Below are 24,237 nucleotides of genomic sequence, written 5' to 3' on the forward strand. Positions count from 1 at the left end.
GGAAATCACAGAGGAGATTAAGAGTTGGATGTGTATTTACATTTTACCTGGTATTGTAGTATGTATACTTTTCCTATATATATAACATATTTATGTATTATTTATATATTTATATTTTATTTGTAATATATATATAGCCCTTATTTTTTGCTGCTTTAGCAAAAGTTGATAAGGTTTCTTTGCTTTCTAGCCTTAAAAAGTATCTACTTCTGGCAACAGTTGATCAATTAATTGCTTTGGACCAATCTTCTGATAGCACATATATAAACTGGATCAGATATACTTAGAAACTACTTCCAAACTATCACATACTCAAAAATTTGAGAGGACAGGGGAACTCTGAATGTAGGTAATATTTTGGCACTGAGTTTTTCTTTCCAACAGCCTGTGGTGATTCGATAGGGCCAAGGTGAGGATGAGAATAACAGGACCCAGAACACAATCCACTGTTAGAACAGAGAATGTGAAATTATTTGGCGTAACAACTACAAGATATGAAACAAGAGGTTTTTCTTAGTTGTTGTTTTTAATGTACTATGTGAAGTTACTTCTTTTAGCTTTCATTTTTTTTCCCACTATGGTTTATACTCTGCTGTCACTGTATTTTATTTTGGTGCCCTGTGTCTTGAATATACATTTATTTATCTGAATTGGGGAAGGGAAGGAGAACAGAATGGAAAAAAGACAAATAAATGCAAAAGCATCGGGAAGGAAGATGGCGCCGAGACAATAGGGACGCTGCCTAGCTCTCTCTGACAAAAAGAGAGAACCAGGGAGTCCCACGAGCCAACTACCTAAAGAAATCCACAACAACAAACTCAAAAAGCAACAGAGAAGGACTCAAACCGGAAAAAGAAATCCAGATAAAGCTCACATCCAACTTTCTCAAAGAATTCGGAACGCGAGGACCCCTCCCCCACCTCTCTCTGCCAGATCCAAGCTGCGAAAAGCGGCGGCAGTGGAGGGCGCCAGGCTGGGAGCCCAACGGCTGCAGAAACCAGCACAGAACCGGGCCAGCGAACGGCAGAAGCAGCGGAACCCAGACGCGGAACCAGAACAGCAAGCAGCAGAACCCAGACTCAGAACACAGGCAGCGGCGGAGACCCGAGGGGAGTGAAAGACTCCCCACCACCGTGGAACACCCGCAGAAGGACGCAGAGGCATGAGTAATACAGCACGTCCCCAACACATCGGGAAAGCAGAGCGGGTGCCATGCAATAGAACTTAACTCAGACCCCAACACCCCGCCCAAGAAAGACTGGCGGGAGCAGGGGAGCAAGGAATTTAGAATCCTGTCCCTTCCCTCAACAGGCCCCTCCCTCAGGCCATTGACTGGAGATTGACAGGCGGGCTACCCATAAGACCCAGCACCCCACCAAGGGAGGCGGGGCTGTCCCAACTCCCACCCACCCAACAGGCTCAACCCCCAACCCTCTGACTGGAGACTGACAAGCGGGCGGACCCTAAGACTCAGCACCCCACCAGGGGAGGCGGAGCTGTCCCAGCTCCCACCCGCCCACCAGGCTCCTCTCCCAGGCCACTGGATCTGGAGAGTGGAGGGCTTTGGGACCCTGCCTTACAAAAGTGGGTAGGGGGTGCGGGAAAATAGGAGCCAGCATCTGCCCCCCCCTCAATTCCTGAGCGGGGCATCCTCCAGCTGGGAATCCTGAGCAAGACACCACCGAGGGGCCCCCCACAGTCATAGACTCTGATAAAGCAGTGGAAACACAGCAGGGATCTGAAGGGCCAACCAGCAGCCAAGCTCCCCTTCTGAGAATCAAAAAGGCGAGGCTCTGCCCTTGGAGCCCATGTCCCAAGCTGGGCCCCGCCCCTGGGAACAGAGGGGTCTCCTGCTGGTCCTGCTGAGAGCCCCCAAAACTCTCAATCCCCAGACCCTTGGCTTAGGGCCGCCCTTGGAAGCAGCACAGGAAAACATCCACCAACCGCGCTCAGACGGAAGCTCGCAGTTCCATCCCATGGTCCACTGTGAGGCCACTGGTTGGGCTAAGAGCTAGTCGTGCAGCAACACATAAGTTTTATTCTAATATTTTCCAAACTTTGTACTCAAATACGCTACCTATTTACCCCCTGACCTCTCTCATTCTATTTTTCTATCTCTGGACCTCTGCTCATCATTCAACCCTTATACTACATGGATCTACACTTGATGGCTGTTGAGCAACACTGTATATCTAGGTGTTTAATTATTCTCTAGGCTCAGAGAGACTTAAAGACAATAGAGATTGGATTGAGAGGCTTATTGTTTTGGGTATAAATTGCTTATCAGTGGATTATTGGACTGGTCGGTAACTACACAAAAAGAAAGAGTGATAACACCAATCAAAACTTGTGAACATCTAGAGTCTGCCAGCTACAGAGGTCTAGATTGGTTATATCTGAAAAACTATAATCACGTTTAGTATTAATCTTGCTCCCATTTTCAAATGGGCAGAACAAGAAACTCAAGAAAAATGTCAAATCAAGAAACAACATCCCCCACCCCCCTCACCCAATGTAAACAGCCAATGGAACAGTCACTGGCAAACCTAGAGGAGAGTCTTCCAAGTGCTGTACAAATGCAATTGATAAACATCATTAATGAAAAATGTGAAAATATAAAGAAAGAGATAAGGGAGGAAGCCATAGCTGAACAAGAGGAAACCATAAACAAGGTGATAAGTGAAAAAGAAGAAGCCATAAAGGAGGCAATAATAAAGGTTTTTCAAAGAAAGATGGATGAATTCATAGAATCCACAAATAAAAAGGTGACCGAACTCCAGCAAATGTTCAAAGAAAATAAAGCTACTGAGCTAACCACTCAAATGGAAATCAAGGAGCTAAAGAAATCCATACATGATCTAAAAGAAGAGATGCAAGGCATCAAAGATGAGCAATTAGAAGCAAGGGAGATGAAAAATAAAGTAGATAGCTTTGATAGCAGGTTAGACAATGCAGAGGAGAGAATTTCCGGGGCTGAAGATAATTTAGTTATTATAGGGAAAGAACAGAAAATGAGTCAATCCAAATCTAGGAAAAATGAGAGAGCGCGTCAGGAGGTCCAAGATACAATTAGGAAGCCGAATTTAAGGCTAATTGGTATTGAGGAGGGCGTGGAGAAAGAGGTCAATGGTATTGGAAATGGCCACCTATACAGCATACCACCTAAGGACCACAAGAACTGTCAAGACACAGGCCCAAATAAAACCTTTTAAAAATGGTAGGACCTAATAAATATCTCTCAATCCTAACTCTCAATATCAATGGACTCAACTCTCCAATTAAACGGCATAGGCTGTCTAGTTGGATCAAAAAGCAAGAGCCATCGTTCTGCTGTCTTCAAGAGACACATCTTACCCAAAAAAACAATCATCTTTTGAAAGTGAGAGGTTGGAATAAACTCTATCAAGCTAACAGCCCCCATAAACAGGCTGGAGTTGCCATCCTCATATCAGATAAAATAGACTTCAAACTAAAATTAGTAAAAAAAGACAAAGAAGGTTACTACATACTACTAAAGGGATCTTTCCTCCAGGAAAGTACAGTGATTGTCGGTGACTTTAACACACCACTCTCACCTCTGGACAGATCAACAAGGCAAAAACTGAACAGAGAAATCTTAGAACTGAACAACTGTATAGACCAACTAGATCTAACAGACATCTGCAGAATATTCTACCCAGCAACAACACAATATACGTTTTTCTCAGCAGCACATGGAACATTTTCCAAAATAGATCACATCTTAGGCCATAAAACAAACCTGGACAGATTCAGAAACACTGAAATTATTCCATGCACACTCTCAGACCACAAAGGCATCAACTGGAACTGAACACACATCTCCACCAACGAAAACCCTGTAACTCATGGAGACTGAACAACACATTGTTGAATCACCAATGGGTCATTGAAGAGATCAGAACAGAAATCCAACACACACACACACACACACACACACACACACACACACACACACACACATTTTCTTTCTCCTCTTACATTTTATATTCCAACTCTGTTCCTATTGTTTCCCAGTGAGAAGACAGGACTGGTATCTCAGTCTACCTCAGGCTTCCATATGTGATGCTACAGTGAGTTCTCTTGTGATGCAGGTCAGCTCCAGTGAGCCCCAGCCAAGTCTCCCACACAGCTGTCAATCAGTGCTCTACAATGTGCCACATTATAATGCTAGGATATTCAGTAGGTTAGATTCATAATATGTATTTTTGCCTTGTGATGACTTACACTGGGTTTATAAGACATATTCTAATTGTCATTTTAAAAGCATTTTTATATAATATTTAAAAGCATATTGTATATATACATACCAGAATATATCCTCAACATCATTTTAGAAGCACATGTATTATATTTATAGAATATATATAATTGTTTTATAATATATAACTGCCAATGCCTGTTACTTCTTTCATATACATGCACATCCATACATATATATTTTACAAATACATAAAATACGTATTTCAAGAGATCTATTCAGCACAGTTACTTCAGTATATTTGTGAAAAATGCTATGACAACAAACGGTTATTATTCCTCCTCACCACAAAAAATAATGAAGACTATAGGAAGAAGGCATCTTTCTTTTTCTTTTTCCAGTCCTGGGGCTTTAACTCAGGGCCTGAGCACTGTCCTTGGGTTTTCTCAAGCCTAGACCTCTACCACTTGAATCACACCACCACTTCTGGCTTTTTCTACGAATCTTGGTCTTCGTGCATGCTAGGGAAGCACTCCACCACTGGGCCACACTCCCTACCCCATGCAAAGCACATTTCGATAGCAAATCTTGTACAAGCTATTGTTAGAGACTCAGTGAAGGAGAACTTGAATGGACACTCAGCTGGAGCAAGGCCGGGAAGGAAGGTTGCCTGTCTCTGTGAGGGGAAAACCACTGAGGCCTCTCTGGGGTCCCGGACATGCAGCAGATTACCCTGTGCTCAGATAATCTCAGAGCAGCTGGTGTGGGTTGGGGGTGGGGGAGATTGGGAGGGGGTGCTGGGGAGGTGTCACAAAGTCTTCTAGTTTTCTTCATTGGTGAAATATCTATGAAGATTTCCTTATAGTATTGTAGGGACATGCCCACTTGACAGCCCTTCTCCCTACCTCTTTGACAGGGCTTGGCCATTCATTTATGATGGTCAATGGAAAAGTGCGCAAAGCCTGTACAGCAGGGACCTGCAGGAAACTTCACATTGGGACTAATCCTGTAGGAACATGTCCCGGGGGGGGGGGGAAACATCTATGACATACAACCACCTTCCCAAGTCCAAAACTGACTAGCAGAAGATTTCACTTGTTCCAGAGCATCTTCACATCAATGTCGTCTGAGGGCTAGTTGGATTGTGATGTAGCCAATAGAGAACCTGTGCTCCCCCTACCCCCACATATTTTGGAGAGCATGGGGAGTGTCACATTCAGGCCACAGTTACTAGTGCCAGGCTTAGTCCTAAACGTTTGATATTCAAAGGCAGCCTGTGATCCCAGTGCTATCAAACCTTCCAGTCTGGCTAACCATTATTTAATTGAAAGATACTACAGGGAAACCATTGAACCTTTATTCCTTTGGGTCTGGCTTACTTCACTTAATATGATTTTTTCCAAGTCTTTCCATTTCCTTACAAATGGGGTGATGTCATTCTTATTAGTACACATCTAGGACTCTCCTAGGAGAGGATTACAATAGTGCAAAACCTAGATACATAAGGTCATATAGGATGAGGCTAAATGAAAGGATCTCCAGGATATGGAAAGAAGAGCCTTATCTTGTGTGATTGTTGTTCTTAATGTACTATGTTATTTCTCTTCTCTTTTGTTGCCCTTTGATTAATCTCATATTGTTAAAGTATCTAACTTTGTTACCTGCCATATTGTATATATGTTTATTTGAAATAGGAAAGGGAAGGGGGGGGAAACAAGACGATTGGAAGGGGGAGAGGGGAGGGAAATGGGGAACAAAATATGAGGAATGTGAGAAATAATGCACCTACTATCTGGTGAATATAACTGTAACACTTCTGTACATTACAATGAAAAAAGAAAGATACTATAGGACTGAGACCCCAAAATAAGGCTCAAGTCATCTTTGGGTTTATTTCCTTCAAATTAAAAACGTTCATAATAAGTATGTGGATAAAAGGAGGGAGACCTTTGTGCTGTTACATTTGGTCTAATGTGGCCTCACAATTTCTTAAATTTGACGTAATGGTTTCTCATTAAACAGTGCCACAGCTCCAGTGTGCAAACTGTAACCTACAATGTAGCTAATTTTTACAACTCAAAACAGGCAGATATGAGCTATGACCCATCAGAGTACCACTGTGCCTTATTCCCATTTTCTGTAAACCATTACTTTTCTTTCTGGTTATGAATAAATACTGCTTGTCCAAATGATAAAAATGGGACAATCTGAAATAACATGGGTGAATATTGGTGCCTAGAATCACAAGTAAGATCTGAAAAACTAGGGTTGTGGTAATTCTATGTTACTATTGTACTTCTGTTTAAAGGAATTTGATGAATTATATTATATATAATTATATTATCTACATTTGATGAAATTTAGAAACAATAAATTCTTGTCTACATCCTGTTCCTAAACCCTGCATCAAATTCTGATTGCATTTTTCAGGGTAGGCCACTGAGCTGAATCATTTTCACATTCTTTCTTTGTGTTTTCTCACATTTTCCTTCTTTGACAGATCTATGAGTTAAAAATGAAAGTCCAGACAAACAACTCCAACAGTATTTTTCTGCCTCACAATACTTAAGCTTTAAGATTTGCAAATCCCATTATTTATAGCCTTTGCTATCATTAACTTTTTCTTATTGTTATATTCCAGATTAATGGCATTTTTGCTGTCTATATTCCAAACCCAATTAGGAAGCTAACTCTTCTGGATGCAATGTTGAGATATTTTATTTATGAAGACTCAGCTTCTTAGACCATCATAAGGAAGGATTCGTTCAGTCCATACCTTTTGCCAAGATAAAATTTGTCTCCTTGGTAGTAAGACTCTCTAATGAAGAGAATGGTAATTACCAAAAAAAATGAGTTAATGGAAGGAGACATAGCATAAACCTCCTGTGAGTCAGCATACAAATTAGTTCTAAGGTATTTACATTCATTAGTGTGCCAAAAACAATGAGATAATGCTATTGTTCTGCCAAACATAAATGTTGAATTATTTATAAGAAGGTGTTTATAAAAATAATCTTATTGTTGTTAGCACTGAAGAAGGTACACATGAAGGCATTAAAAGACTTTTGCCAAACCTTAACTTTCTCTGCTGTCATAATTTTCCACCCCATTTCTCTTGACCTCAGCTGGGCTGGGCTGAAAACTTGACTCTTGAAGTCTTCAAGGAGCCAGACCAAAGTCATTCTTGCTTACTGTCATATGACACAGTCAGAAAAACCCATTTTTACCTCTAAAATCACAGCCTCTGAAGACCTTGAAAACATTCAGGCAGCTGTTTCCATATATTTTCCCTTTCTCCACCCATTACTTTCTTTCTTTCTTTTCTCTATTTTCTGTTGTCAGTCATGGGGCTTGAACTCCAGGCTTGTCCCTGAGCCATTGTGCTCAAGGCCAATGCTTTACCATCTAAGTAAGCTCCCCTTCCAGATTTCTGGTGGTTGACTGGAGAAAATAATTTCAAGACTTTCCTGCCTGGACTGGCCTTGAACCACAACCCTCAGATCTCAGACTTTTGTGTAGCTAGGATTACATATGTGGGTCACAATCACCCAGCTTTATTTGATACTTATAGAGATCAAAAGCTAGCTCCTTAGGGTGTTGATTGGCACAGAATACTGTTCATCTTTGATGAGATCTGATTAGATTTATTGTCTTTTAATTCTCGAGTTGAGATTGACCTTTCTCTAGCAAAACTTTCAACTTTCAGAAAAATAATGTCGTTTGAAAACAAAATGTACATCTAAGATTGGGAATTTGGCCTAATGGTAGAATACTTGCCTAACATGCATGAAAACCCAGGTTCAATTCCTCAGTACCACATATATAGAAAAAGCCAGAAATGGTACTGTGGCTCAAATGGTAGAGCTCTAAACTTGGGAAAGCCTCCTGATAGTGTTCAGTCCCCAGGACTGGCAAGAAAAAAAGTAGAAAATAATCATTTAGTAGGCTGGTGACAACAATCTTGAAGATCTTTATGGGTTTTATTTAATTATACTTTTCAGACAACAGTAGCTTGATTTATTTCCTTTTTCAACATTCTTCCATGAGCCCTCTAATAATTGGGACCTATTATAATCCTATAACCTTAGATTTTTTCCAAATTACATGCTAAGACTAATGTTTCTAACAGATTTCAGACATATTTATTTTAAAAAGTGGCTCTAGTATGGCGGTTCTTCAAAAGACTAAAGATAGAGCTCTCCTATGACCCAGCAATTCCACTACTTGGCATTTACCCAATCTTCCAAAAACAAGGACATACTAAATACACTGGCATAACGATGTTCATTGCAGCACTATTTACCATAGAGAGGTTATGGAACTAACCCAGATGCCCCTCAGTTGATGATTGGGACAACAAGATGTGGTATTTATGCACAATGAAATTCTATGCTGCCATCAGAAATAACGACATCATCACATTTGTAAGGAAATGAAAGACTTGGAAAAAGTCACATTAAGTGAAGTAAGCCTACCCTAAGGAACATAGGCTCACTGGTTTCCCTCATTTGTCATAATTAGTGTAAACCTTGGACTCTCCTAGCAGAGGTTTACAATAGGGCAAAATCTAGATACCTAAGGCCATATAGGATGATGCTAAATGAAAGGTCCTCCAGCATATGGAAACAAGAGCTATATAATGTGTTCTTAATGTACTATGTTATTTCTCATCTCTTTTGTTGTCCCTTGTTTATCTCATTGTTACAGTATCTTACCTTGTAATCTGGCATATTGTATATATGTTCATTTGTTTATTTGAAACGGGATAGGGAAGGAGGGAAAACAAGATGAGGGGAGGTGGGATGGGGATGGGAAATGGGACAAAAACATGAGAAGCGTTATCAATGTTTGTGAAGTAATGCACCTTCTATCTGGTGAATATAATGTAACCATTCTATTAATTACAATAAAAAAGAATATTAAAAAAGTGACTCTATAGCAGACTCCAATGGCTCATGCCTATAATCCCAATTAATCAGCAGGTTGAAGTGTGAGGATCATAGTTCAAAGCTAACTTGTGCGAGGCAGTCTATGAGATTCTTATTTTCAATGAACCACTAAAAATATGGAAAGTGTTGCTGTGCCTTTAGTCATAGAGCACTAGCCTTGAGCAAAATAGTTCAGGGTAGGCTCTGAATTCAAGTCTCAAGATTGGTGGGGAGAGGGGGTTATTCAAATCATATGTTAATTTGGAAACTCAGAACCCTTACTAATGTATTGAAACATTGATATTTTCTTGCAAAAAGAAATCATGTTCTTATACAATTTCTCAAATTTGCTATTCTGAAGTCTGTCATTCTCTAGTGCATTCTGACTCCCACGTGGGGTTACCCTGTTCTCTTATCTACTTCCCCATATCCTTTCTCATCAGTTCCTGACAAGCATCTTATTTTAAGATGTGTGTTCCTTTCTCATCATGTTGTCATACTTGTTGTAAGGGTTTGAATACACCAGGGCCCCACTTTTGCATCATCCCACTTTAACTTTTGTTTTACTGTGAGGAAAACAATGCATGGATTCAACGTTTCCTTTTCCTAGTTCTTATTCTGAAGACTTTTTGTTTTCTTTTTAGGATGCGGCTAAGGCACTTTTCTCTTGGCATTTTTGCTCATGTCTGGCACTCTACCACATGAACCACATCTCAATTTGTGTTTGCTTGCTAGTTAATTGGAGCTAAGAGACTGTCACACTTTTCTGCCCAGACTAGCTTTGAACCTCCATCATCAGATCTTCAGCTTTCTCAGTAGCTAAGATTATAAGCAGGAGTCCTTGGAGCTCAACATCTGAAGACAATGATCTTATACTTGTATGTTTTATTCATCATGAGAAATACTTCTCATAACTCAGTAAAATAAATTCAAAGGTTTTCATATCAACATGAAATGACTATGTGTTCAGAGTTGAAAAGAGTACCAGTCTCCTCTCTTACACATTTTCTCACTTTGAGACTCTAGCTTTTGTAACCACAGTATCATTGTTTCTGGCTTCACCCAAGTCATTCTGAATTTTCTAATTGTAATTAACAGTCTTCTTCAAACTTAAATATTAATATTTTCATAACAGATAATTAACTATATCTTTTAGCATATATATCCATTTCAAAGTGATCATATAGGTTCAAATATATGCCTTAATGTTAACATGTAATTTATTTTTGATGAGGTTGCTGGTCCTGGGGCTTGAATTCAAGGCCTGGGTTATGTCCTTGATCTTTTTTTATTGGATATTATTGTGGGGGTAATGTATAGAGGGGTTGCAGTTATTCCTTAAGCTTTTTGCTTAAGGCAATATACTTCCACTTAAACCACAGATCCACTGCTAGACTTTTAATAGTTAAGTGGAGATAAGAGTCTCCCAGGCTTTCCTGCTCATGCTAGCTTTCAACATTCATCATCAAATTACAGCCTCCCAACTAGCCAGGATTACAAGCATGAGCCAAGAGTGCCTGACTAATAAATATTTCATTTTAATACAGGACAAGAATCAGAAGTTGGACAAAAAGTGAGGAAACAATCAACAAATCCTCAGAACTTCTCCAGTGACTTCAGGAGAGGGAAGAGAAACAGATAATTCAGAGATGTACCATCTTGTTTATAAAGCATCCAGGCTGGTCTTAAGAACATTGACCTCTGATTTTTCATTTTATAAATTATGGTTGAGGGTAGCTTTTGTCTCTCTTTCATTTGCTGTAGTGACATACTGAGAGAAATTTGATACAGTCCTGACTTTGTTTTATGAAAGCTGTGTCAGATTTTATTTGTATAAATAATGGCTGAGAAACCTAAATGACTATCATTTCTTACTGAGAACATCCAAGGAAATAACATTGAGAATAAAACCAGTTACAATTGAGCCAAAATCTAAAAAAAAAATGCAGAAAAGAACGAAAATTCAGGTAGAGTTCATTCTCCATCTCATCTTATTAAATGTAGTAGGGGGCTATTTAGTTAGAGGCAATAATCTTTTAAAACTAGAGTTTATGGAAGCATCTGGAAAAATAATCTTCAGTGTGTCTGGTTTCCTTTTAATTTCTTATTTTTATGCCGGCAAAATTTATAGTAGCTTTATAAAGCATTGTCACTTCAACATGTAACTTTTAGAGCAGTTGGGTTTTCTTTCTTTTGAAACATATAATTCCTTTAGAACTTACTCACATGCTGTGGAATGAACAAGTTTAAAAGTTTAAAATGTGATGAGTAGCACTGCAGAGGATTTTTGATTTACTCCAAAGGACAGGTAAGCATTTAGCACCCTCAAAAATATTTGAAGGCAGCTGGGTGCTAGTGCCTCGGGCTTATAATTCTAGCTGCTCATGAGGCTGACATCTGAGGATCGCAGTTTGAAGACATCCTATTGTGAGCATGCAGTCCTTTATTCTTTTATTTCCCCAGAGAATTCAAGACTGCTAAATCTTTACTTTCCTAGTTTGTTCTCTCATCCATTATATGCCAGCTCCTTCTCCTCACTACTTTGTCCCCAAGATGCCCGGCTCCCACACTCTCTGGATTGATTTGACCTATGGATGACAACATGTACTCTTTGAACTCTAGGTTTTTGCTCATTATGATGAGGAAGAATGCTTCTGTTTCTACCCGCTTGACTGAAAATTCACTCATCAACTTTACAGGGTCCTCCCATAATCATCTACAATTAACCAGCAGAAACCTGAAAGCAGAGCTGTGGCTCAACTGCATTGAATGAAAAAAACAATGGGACAGTGTTCAGGCACTGAGTTCAAGCCTCAGAATTTGGCATGATAAAATATAAATGTAGAATGAGAAAGAATATCACAAAATGTGACAACTTCCACAAAGTCATAAAATTCATGTAAATTAGTGCAGGAACTATGGAAATTAGTATAAGTATTCTGAAAATACTAAAAATAGAACTGCTGTATATTCCAGCAATGCAACTTTCAGATATGTATCATAAAGAATCTAATTATAAATTGATTAGATCTCTACCAGTAGAGATACCTGCTTATCCAGATATACTGTGGCAATATTCACAAGAGCCAAGCTAAGGAACTAGACTACTGGCCCATCCAAAAATAATATGGGCAGTATAAATGCGATATGTATGTATATATGTATGTATGTATTATATAAGTACATACATATATGTTTATGTGTGCATGTATTTGTGTGTATGTATGTTTGTATGAGTGTATAGTGGTCCTGAACTAACTCTCTGGACTCCTATTTGGTTTTTTCTTATTACCACCTAAGCCTCATTCCCACCTATGGCTTTTGATGATTATTTGTAGATAAAAGTCTCACAGATTTGTCTACTTGGGCTATTTTCAAATCATGATCCTTAGATCTCAGCCTCCTGAATAGCTAAGGTTTCAGGTATGAGTGAACGTAGAGTATACAATGGAGTTGTATTCATCAGTAAAGAAGAAAAATTCTGTCATTTCCTGGCAAATGGATAGAAGATATAATGTTTAAGTGAAATAAGGCAGACTCAGAAAAATTATAAAATTATTTCTATGTATCAATGGGGCTATTTTGGAGGAGTAGGGATAAGAGAGGATAATAGAACATGTCAATATAATAAAATTATTTGATATTCACATATAAAAATGTCATTATCCAAACCATTGAAAGTTTTAAAGAGTCAAAAAGTACTATTGTTGGGCTGGGAGTTTGACCTAGTGGTAGAGTGCTTGCCTAGCCTGCATAAAGACCCAAGTTCGATTCCTCGGTACTCCACATATAGGAAAAAAAAAAAGCCGGAAGTGGTGCTGAGGCTCAAGTGGTAGAGCTCTGGCCTTGAGAAAGTCCAAGGACAGTGCTCAGCCCCTCAAGCCTAGTATTGGGGAAAAAAAGTGCTATTGCATTAAATTCTCATTAATTAGTATAATAAACAATCTGGATTAGTAAACTAATCAATACATATTTTCTCTACTTTAATAATGTACACTTTCCTCATATGTAACTACTTTGAATTTTCTGGTTAAAAATAAATATTTGTCTTCAATAATTTGTGAAACTTTTTTCTTGAGTTGAAACTGCTTTTATTTTTCAGCACATGTCTATTAGTAAAGTTTAGTGAGTTTAGGAAAAAACCTCACAAATTTGTTTCCAACCCATGGAAGGAAACTTTTTTGAATTGGTATCAATACTTTTCAAAATACAGTTTTCTGTCTTTGTTAGCCAGCACTGCTTACACTAATGAAATGGATGAGACACAAAGATAAACTATCTTTTTATTTTGAATGAAGTATGGTTTGTTCCGTGATTGCTTGTCTCGGTTGTCTCAGACTTCTGCTGTCACAGCACATCATGGTTTGGGTGCTGAATGATGGAAGACTGCTTTTCCTATGGAGGTCATGAATCTAAGAGTCAGAAGAAAGGGTAGGGAGCCAGTAATACCTTTTTGTTTTCAATTGTATTTTATTGTTGGGGTAATGTATGGAGGGGTTACAGTTACATTCGTCAGGTAATGGGTACATTACTTCTCGAACCTTGATATCACGTCTCATGTTTTTGTACCCCCTTACCCCCACCTCCTCCCAATCATCTTGTTTTCCTCCTTCTCTTCCCTATTTATAATAAACAAATAAGTTTATATACAATATACCAGATTACAAAGTCAGATACAGTAACCACATGAGATTAACCATAAGTGGGAAAAAAAGAAATAACTTCACATAGTACATTAAGAACAACAATCACAAAATAAACCTCTTGTTTCCATAACTTAGAGTTAATTTTGTTTAGTCTCGTCCTGTATGACCATACATACATAGACTTTGAGCTATTGTGATCCTCTGCTAGGAGAGTTCTTGATGTGTACTAATTATTACAAATTAGGGGAACCATGGAGCCTATATTCCATTGGATCGGCTTACTTCATTTAATATGATTTTTTTTCCAAGTATTTCCATTATTACCTTTAATGGAACACACTGTCAATGAGGTAGGCTTCTTCTACCACACTCTACCCACTGAACGTTCTACCACCTCCCTAACACATGCACTTTGGTGGAGAGGAGAGGGAGACACTAAGCAAACCATATTATCACCCATTTATCAAAAATGTGCTGTAAGCTACCATTATCTGCCATAGTGTCAGGTGAATCTCCAGCAAGTCTGAGAGCATTTATAGAATTAATATCAATCCCCCAACTTAAGAATTCCCAGTAGGATATAACAACTTCAGATGTAAGTTTAGCATGCAACTTAGTGCAAGAGTGAAATGACAGAGCAGTGAACTTGAAGTAAGTACAGTTAAAATAACTTTTAGATAAGTAAGCAAATAATTCAATAAACATGAAAATAGATAGATATATACATAGTTTAATCTGGTAAATATATATGCACACACATATATTTATATGTATATGTTTATATATGCATACCTAAACCCATAAATGTACATGTGAATAAAAGTTTTTTTAGATAGAGTCTCATATTAATTTCCAACATGTAAATTATAGGCATATCATAAAATACTATGGAACATATATTTTAAAAATCAGTGTGCATGATATGATACCACATATATATGATAGTATCCATATTATATATAACCTAGTATACATATAATATATAGAGATATGTTATATACATGTATAAGCTCTCTATATGTATACATTTGCATATACTGAGAAAAAGGATTTATGTCAATTTTTTCTTATGAGCTGGTAATCACTTAGATTTACTAGAGAATAGTTTTATGACACTATTACCAACTGAAATCTCAGCTTCTTTCAGTTTCTGCCACATTACAACTAAAGACTTCTAAACCTTTCAGCCTATGCAGATTTTCCAGTACCAGGAAATTAATATTGCTACTCAGTTTTTCTAATTTTTTTCCAATCTTTTACTTTATTTGTACAAAAACTGTTGTATTGTTTAAGCCAGAAAAAAATATTAAGAATGAAAGGCAACAAAGACATCTCTCCATGGAAATAGTTCACTGTTCTGGTTCCTGCTCAAGGAAAATTTCTCCTTATAAAGAGGAAATGTGTTAGCTGGCAGTTATCAGTGTCTAGATTTTTTTTTTGTACCAATACTGGGGCTTGAACTCAGATCTTTGCACTTTTGCTTTGCTCTATCATTCAGGATCAGTACTCTACCACTTAAGCCACCGGGTATCTTGCTGTTTCATATTTGTCTAAGTTGAATGGTTTCAGATTCCAGTTATCACAACTTAGCCTCGAGTAGCTAATATTATTGAGTAGCTAAGATGTGAGCCACTAGCAACCAGCTTTACAAATCTTGACAGGAAACACTGAAGCTATGATCAACATCTCACTTTTCTTGATGATAAAACATTTTAAAATATAATGCACATCCATCAAATATACTTGACAACATGAACAGCTATGTTACTTAATTACTCTAATTAATTAATAAGAGCATTCTTAACTCTCAGCAACTCACTAAAATTTTATGCTTGATTTGTTATTTAAATTACATATGGGGGGGGCTGTACTCATACCTGCATTCACAGCTCGTTGGCATGCAAAGATAGGAAAGACTAAAGTTTAAGGTCAGCTCAGACATAAAATTAGCAAGACTGGGCTGGGAGTTTGGCCTAGTGGTAGAGTGCTTGCCTAGCATACATGAAGACCCAGGTTCAGTTCATTGGTACCACAAACATAGAAAAAACCTGAAAGTGGTGCTGAGGCTGAAGTGGTACAGCTCTAGCCTTGAGAAAGTCCAAGGACAGTGCTCAGGACCTGAGCTTAAGCCCAGAACTGGCAAAAAAAATTAGCAAGACCAAGACCCCAATAAGACAGATAAAAGAGAAGAAATGTGGTTTGAAATAGATATATAAGAGGCAAATAGGATTGGAGTCTAATCTTTGAACAAAAGTTGAGACCATACCTGAAAAATACCTATCAAAGAAAAAGAGGGCCCGGGCAAGGCTCAAGTGGTACAGCAGCCTGCAAAGCAAGGTTAGGGATCAAATCCTAGGAGAGAGAGAGAGAGAGAGGGAGGGAGGGAGGGAGGGAGGGAGGGAGGGAGGGAGGGAGAGAGGGAGAGAGACAGAGAGAGACAGAGAGAGAGAGACAGAGAGAGACAAAGACAGAGAGACAGAGAGAGACAGAGACACAGAGAGAAACAGAGAGAGAGAGAAACTGGCCATATTACTTTGTTATGTGATCTAGATTTTATTAACAATAAAGTTAAATTAATTTACTCAATTTGCACTATAAAGATGAGAAATGCAATGTGAAATAGAGTTAATTAAGTACTACTACTTTCAAAGTAATGCCTAATTTTAATATTGGACATGTGAAGTCAACCATGGAAACCAGAGATGTCAGCTAAAGGCCTGCACTTTAACTTCAGCTTATATGACCTGCACGTTTATAAGGAGAAAACAAGGAGAGAAAAATAAGAAATGAAAAAGAGAAGGCAATTACTCCCTGAAAACTAGACTTTGAGTACTAAATAATAGATCAAAGATTGAGTTTTCAATTTTCCTAGTTCAATTCTGCATGCCTTTATTTAGAATATGATATAGGGCATAAATTTCTTTTTGCTGCGTTCCCTAATAGAAGAGACTATTCACAGAAGTACGAACAAGTTCTTGCTGTTAAATGACTGCTCGCTAGTCCATGAAATAGGAAAGACACAAATCACAACATTATGAAGCAAAATACTACCACCTTTTTTTTTCTGGAAGATGTAACAAGCTGAGAGCCTCCATGGTGTTGTCCAGTGCAGTGGAAGTCACTGCCTTGGAAAATGAGGAAGACCTCATAAAAGTGCTAATTTGTGGGAAAGGTATATTTGTACAGCTCAGAGGAGGAGACTGCTGAAGTCAGACTTTTCCAGAGCAGCATAAAGAAGGTGATAGTGTGAATACAAATGTCCCATGAGTGCTGGAGTGAAAGGGACATGGAAAATGCATTGGATTTCGGAAATATAAATTCCAGTATGAAATGGACTTAGGTAGCGTGGTAAAATAATCAACAGCACATAGCAGGATCATACCTATAATTCTGGCTACTCAGAAGGTTGAGATCTGAGGATCATAGTTTGAAGCCATGCTGATTAACCAAATCTAAGTGTCTCATCTCCCATTAACCAGAAAAACATGGGAAGTGGAACTGTAGCTGGGGAGGGAAGAAAGAATGCAAAGTCATGAGTTCAAGACCCAGAACTGGTACACACTCACACAAAAGATACCTGAACTTTGATTTCATATAAATAACATTTACTCCACTCTATCTTCAGCTTCAAACCCGTGTGAATATTTGGATGTTCCCTTTCTGGAGTGTTCAATGCTGAGTCACATGGAGTTGTACTTTTTTTCAATTATTTATTATTGTCATTATTATTTCCCTCCCTCCTTCACATCAGCTTCTTGTACATTATGAGTTTAGACTGTTTCCAAGTTGAGTGGAAGATGAACAATTGTTTTTTCCTTATCCATCCTTGGATGAGACTGAGTGGATGAAGATCTGTGATGAGTCAGGAGTTGGTCCACTCAGGTTGGATCAGGACAGCCTCATAGATTTGGAGATCCAAGGAGGCCTCTGCCAGCCAGAGTCTGACGGCACATGAGACCTATTCTAAAAGGTTAGTGTCTGCTTCCTACTTGTTAGGCATTTGGAATACCCTTCCATAGTTTATCTGGCATTTATATCCTTTTATCTTAACACGGAGGATCAGATGATGAATGCGCTTCCATTTCCACTGTTTTGCCACTTGCTGGTAAATTGAGACTGATTCTATCTGGTAGAAGGGGGAAAAAACCTCCCTCTGTATCTTTATCAGGTTAATTTAGCATGAAGAATACTGTACAACATAAATGAGTATGAATGTAGTAAGTGATTTTATCTCCTCACCAAAGCAGTGGGTTAAATAAACGAACATGTTTCAAATCATACCATCTATATTAGACACCCAAACTCTGCTCTTTTATTTTTATTTAATCCAGGAAATCAGAAAAGCCCCATTTACAAACCAGATTTAACAGAAAATCCCTTGTATTTCTCAAAACAAAAGTAGCCAAGAGAGGACTATTGGCATATAAAAATGTAATGCTGGCAAAATGGTACAAGCTACCTGAGAGAGTACTTTGCACTTTGCATATTACCTAACTCTTCATCTAAGCACTCTTGAGTCCTTGCTTGGTATAACTCTTCCAGCTGTCACTTGTGGCATGTAAAGTTTGCTCTCCATTTAATATTATTTCATGTGTCCATAGCAATGTGGCTGAGGGTCTGTGAGGAACATCCTATTTATAGCTTTAGGTATAATCCTGAGTCACATTGATGCAGACAATCAATGATTTTTTTTGTTGTTGAAATGGAAGCAAATTTTGTTTTACCCACTTGATGAGTACAGGGCTTTTTATTATCCTCTGTTTTCTTTAGGCTTGTAATAGTATGTGTTAATATTATAGTACAGTGACATTATGAATGAGAAATGGATGGTTAGAATTATTTCCATTAGCGGAAATTTGTGAAGTCATTCCATCTCTAGAAATGGCCGAGAGGCTAACCATCTTAACCTTAAAAGCAGGAAAATAAGGTGATTTATTCAATATATGAATTTGACAATGGTATCACAGTTTGCTAAGTTTAGTCTGTGTCAAGAGGTAAGCCCCTTCCTAAAACAAAGTGAATAATTATTTTCAAAGCAAATTGATATATGCTCAAAGATCAATCACATTTTTCTATTCTAATTGCTATCTTCTTGTATAACAAAACTGTCCTCTGATATACCAGAGGAATAGATAAGAAACAACAAGATTGACAGCTAGAGGCTACCCTTTAAAAATAGTTATTTAAAGTAGGGGAGAATGACATAGTTTTTCAGATAGGACACAAGGTAACTTTTTCAACAATCAGCAAAGAAATGGCAAAGATGTTTTCTGACTGCTATAATTTTTAGAAACTTACCTATTCTCTGTTATTTGGTGAATGCAGGTGCTATTAACTTAACTAGAAAAATAACATACTCCAAAATGACAGTCACAAACTATGAGAACAAAGTAAAATTTCCACTTGCAAGATGATTGTTAAAATACTTGCAGCCTGATAACTACTATTTATACATTTATCACAGACTTTCAAGAGCCAGCAGATGAGGTTTTGCATTACCAGCAATGAAAACCATAACTAAGCTTGCTAGGGGTTATGAAATCAGGTGGTTGCAAGAGTTTTAGACAAGTGTAGTAAAGAGAATAGTTTTTCCTCCCTCCCTCCCTCCCTCCTTCCCTCCCTCCCTCCCTCCCTCCCTCCCTCCCTTCCTTCCTTCCTTCCTTCCTTCCTTCCTTCCTTCCTTCCTTCTTTCCTTCCTCCCTTCCTTCCTTCCTTGCCTCCCTTCTTCACTTTAACCCTTCCTTTCTTTCTCCCTCCCCAGGATTTTACAATCCATGTGAGGAAGCAAGAGCAAATGACAGACACTATCTTGAAGATGAGGACATTGAATTCAAATCCAAGGAAGCTTAGGTGAAGTCCTCTCTTCCTTCTATGACTCTCAATGCAATACCCAATCAAAGGATCTCAGAATGTCTATGAAGGCAGCCTATTAACTGAAAAGAACCCCCAAGTAGTGACATAATGCAACTTACACCCTGTCTAAGACAGGTCTCTTGTTGATACAAGCTCTTTGTCATGGTGCAGCTGAGACTAAGAAGGAGCACCTAGGAGTGGATGATAGGGTACTATACACATGGCTTGCTTCAGAGAGCATCCTGGGAGCCTTCATAAGAGAGAAAAACCCCTGGAGAATGGTGGTCAGTGTGTGGGTGGGATCTTGGAACTCTGTGATCCTGGGCAGCTGCCCAGTCTTCCTTCTGCTCCTCTGAGCACTCTGCCATTTGAAGTGAAGGCCTTCCAGATCTGCCATTTTCTCTGGAGCACAGCCTCAATCCATCATGGCCAGCACATAGGGGGATACATGCCCTAATCCCATTTCCAAAGGGCAGAGGTGGGAGAACCTTCAGTCAAAGCCCTTTAGACTTTTCTAAATGCTGCATTTATTATGAAATGATCAACCCTGAATGCTTTCAGGAGGGCCTTATTTGAGCCGGTCATTGTTGTGGAAGGGTGGGAACTAACTCTCTGAGGCTTTGGGACCTTAGTATGGCAGAAGGAAGGGGCCTCTCAGTACTCTAGAAAGGCTCAGTAGTTAGGGGAAGTCTCTCACTGTGCCTTTTCTCTTCTATCTTCACTCAATTAGATCTGCAGATATTTGATGCTTCTGTCTAACATATGTCCATATACAATTGGTCCACACACTCATCACCAAGGCAGGGGACTATGGGACTTTCAGTCCACTGCCCAGGGGGAATTGAGCTATCTATCTATCTATCTATCTATCTATCTATCTATCTATCTATCTATCCATCCATCCTACTAGAAAACAACTTCCATAGGTCCTCATACCCTTGGAATATGAGAGCAGCTCACTTAGGCATCCCAGGACCAAGCCTTGAAAAAGAAATGGACAGTTCCAACATACCTAGGGAGACTTTTTTAGTGCAAGAAGAGAGGAGGAAATTTGAATAAAACTCAGAATAGTAGCAAGGAAGATGCTCCATACCAAGTCTAGTACATCATGCAAGAGAGTTATCAAAAGGACATTGCTGAGGAACCTGAGATTGTGCATCTTCAGGAATGGTCAATTACTGTCACACTCTGCATAAAATAGCTCCAAGGTTTGCAACCTCCTTGCCTAACTCATGTCAACCTTCACACTTCTCTGTATGTAAACATCCAGAGTCCTGCAGATCAGCTACAATTCCGTAAGACCATTGGCACCCCAACCACATTGTAATCAATGAAAATACTAAATTTTAAGCAATATAACAGAACTATAAAACATGTGAGCTATTTTTAATATTTTTTAAACTGTGATTTAGGCCTGCAATCTTAAGTATTCAAGGAGCTGAGATCTGACAATTGGTGGTATGAAGCCAGCCCAGGTAGAAAATAGCCTGAGAGTTTTATTGCTGAATAACCAACTAAAAGACAGAGGTGAAGTTGTGGCTTAAAGGGAAGAGTGCCAACTTTGATTGAAAAAGTTAGGGGACACATTCCAAGCCCTGAGTTCAAGCCCAGGTTACAGGTATGCGCATGAAGTAAGATTTCCACCATAGGGGACACCTGGCTGGAATAGAGCTTTTGTGGCTGTGACCTCACAGAAGCCACCAGGATAGAATCACAAATAATATGAATATAAGAGAGCAGCCTTGGCCGCATTTATGTCCACATAGCAGGTTAACTCTTGATTGGTGACCTGTTGGACTCACATAGATCATCAGGATTTCAGATTCATTATGTTAGTTTGTGATTTGTTGGGTTTGTGGGTTGAGTTCATTGATTTGAGATTTGAAAGTTTTTGTTTTTTATTGTCGGTGTAATATATAGAGGGGTTATAGTTACATTTGTCAGATCGTGGGTGCATTATTTCTCACACATTGATACCCCTTCTCATGTTTTTTTCTACCTCTGCCTCCCTCCACCCCCTTCCAGTCTTCTCATTTCTCCCTTCCCTTCCTTATTTCAAATAAACAAATAAATGTATATACAGTACACCAGGTAACAAAGTCAGATACAGTAACAATATGAGATTAACCAAAGGGCAAAAAAATAGAAGAGAAATAACATAGTACATTAAGAACAACAATCACACAAGATAAAGCTCTTGTTTCCATATCCTAGAGTTCATCTTTTTTAGGCTCATCCTGTATTATGATCCTCTGCTACGAGAGTCCTAGGTGTATACTAATTACAAATGAGGGAAGTTATGGAGCCTATGTTCCTTTGGGTCTAGCTTACTTCACTTAATACGTTTTTTCCAAGTCTTTCCAATTCCTTACGAATGGGCAATGATATTCTTTCTGACAGCAGCATAGAATTCCATTGTGTATAAGTACCACAACTTCTTGATCCATTCATCTATTGAAATATATTTTATCTTAGCTTATTTCCCCCACTTTTGTAATTTTGTTTGACTTGTTTTCTCTTAAAAGTTTTTCTTTATTTTATTATTTTGAAAAATTTTTAGATAGCATCCTTAATTTTTATATACTACACACACTTTATATTATTTTTACATATTTTTCTTACATATCATCATATTCTTAGTATTTATTATATATTTCATATACTATTCTATATTTACTTTATATATTTATATTTTTCTATTCTATTCTATATTGCTGCTTATTTATTTTTCTTAGATAGCATCCTTTGTTAATGATAGTCAGGAGAGGGTGTTGCAGGGCCCTGTGTGGGTCCTTGGGGCCAGTTTCTCAGAGTTGGAGCTCTTGTTGGCTCAGCACAGGGTCCTGAGAACCAACGGTGTGGGGGGCTTTGGCCAGGTCACACTCCCCACGGACACCGTGGGGGCTGACCTTGATAATGATGAGATTATTTCACACTCTCAAAAAAATTACTAACTTTACTAACAAAGAGATTAAATTATTCCTCCAGACTAACTATATAGACATAAGCCTTGATTAAGTTGTGGAGAATCAGAAGACACAAGTATACGGTGCATTATCTCTTAAGAAGCACCATTTTTTGGAAGTATGGGGTTACAAATGAATTTATAGAAGTGTAATAGAATCTATGGATAGTACACACAATATAATTCCTTAAAAAATAACAAGTCAAAGCCCAACAAAGTAATTACCAGGAAATGGGTACTTTCAAGATGGTATGGTTAGCTGGGCATGGTGGCTCATGCCTGCAATCCTAGCTATTCAGGAGACTGAGATCTGAGGATCAAGGTTCAAAGCCAACAGTGGCACAAAAGGACCTGAGACTCTTATCTCAAATTAACCTCTAGAAAAAGGGAAGTGGAGCTTGGCTTGAAGGTAGGGTGGTAGCCTTGAGTCGAAGAACTCAGGGACAACACCCAGGCAGAGTTCAAGCCCCATGACCCCCACACACAAAAAAAGAGGGTATGGTAGGGCCACTCCAAAAGGGATGAAATGGAAAGAGGGGAGAATGCAGGAACAAACTCATGGTATATATCCACACTTGGGAAATACAATGGAAAAGGAGAGTCAAAGAGGGGTGAAGATATTGAAGTGCTCACGCATAGATCACAATGCTGTGTACACAGAAATTGCTTTGTTAAATGGCAAAGAAACCAATGCCTAAGCTAAAAGTAAGAGAAGTAAGGAGAAGAGTGAGTCGAGAAAGGTGGGTGAGAATGTTGAAAGGGTGACATCTATCAAGATGTGGTATATTTGTCAACTGCTTTTAAAGCAACTCCTTTGTACAATTGCTTAAAGATAATAAAAATATTCTAAAAATGAGACATAATTTGGTTAGAGTCTCTGCCAATTACAACATTCAGTGGAAATTGAAGAACATTCTTAGCCGGCATGAAATCAAATAGCAAGTCTTCCTCAATTCCTTCCTGAACATGTATCAAATCTTGTGCATCATGTGGCTTTCAGAATCCCAGGAGAAATTCTGCATCTTTTCAGAGTTGTTAAAGGTATCTTATTTCTTTGCTTTTCCCTTTGAGATTTTTCAGATAGATGATTACTTTCCCTAATTGCTATCCATCATCTCTCAGTCTGATGTGGCATTAAAACATTTCACAAATGGCCCCTGGATAAAGGCTTTTTGCACCTGGATGATTTGAGTGATTCGAAATAAATCTTTCAAGTGAGTGCTGTTTGAAACCACCAGGCGGGTCAAATAATAACAATCCCTTGCTAAGGTGGTTTTCAACAGCTCCAGCTCCCCTCCTGCTCCCTTTGGTACTAGCAGTGTAGAGTATTATTCATTAGCCTTTCTGCTAAGCTCAGGATCAGGGAACCACAACAGCAGAAAGGTCAATGTACTTACCAAGATTCAGCCATTTTTCTTGATTAAATGCTCTCCTGTTTGCTGCAAGCCTTTGATTAATTTCCAGAGATGTGTAAAAGTTAATTCTGACAATTTTCAGTTGCTTATATCAAAGGGCAAATGTTCAGAAGGGCTCCCTCCGTCATTCCTGTGGCAACTCCTCAGCATGTAGTACAGTTCTCAATTAAAAGGTTGAATTTTTGTATTAGGGCTAGAAATATTAGGATTT

The sequence above is a fragment of the Megascapheus bottae genome, chromosome 5 (genome assembly GCF_031878675.1).
Source record: "Megascapheus bottae isolate mThoBot1 chromosome 5, mThoBot2.hap1, whole genome shotgun sequence".
Lineage (NCBI taxonomy): Eukaryota > Metazoa > Chordata > Mammalia > Rodentia > Geomyidae > Megascapheus > Megascapheus bottae.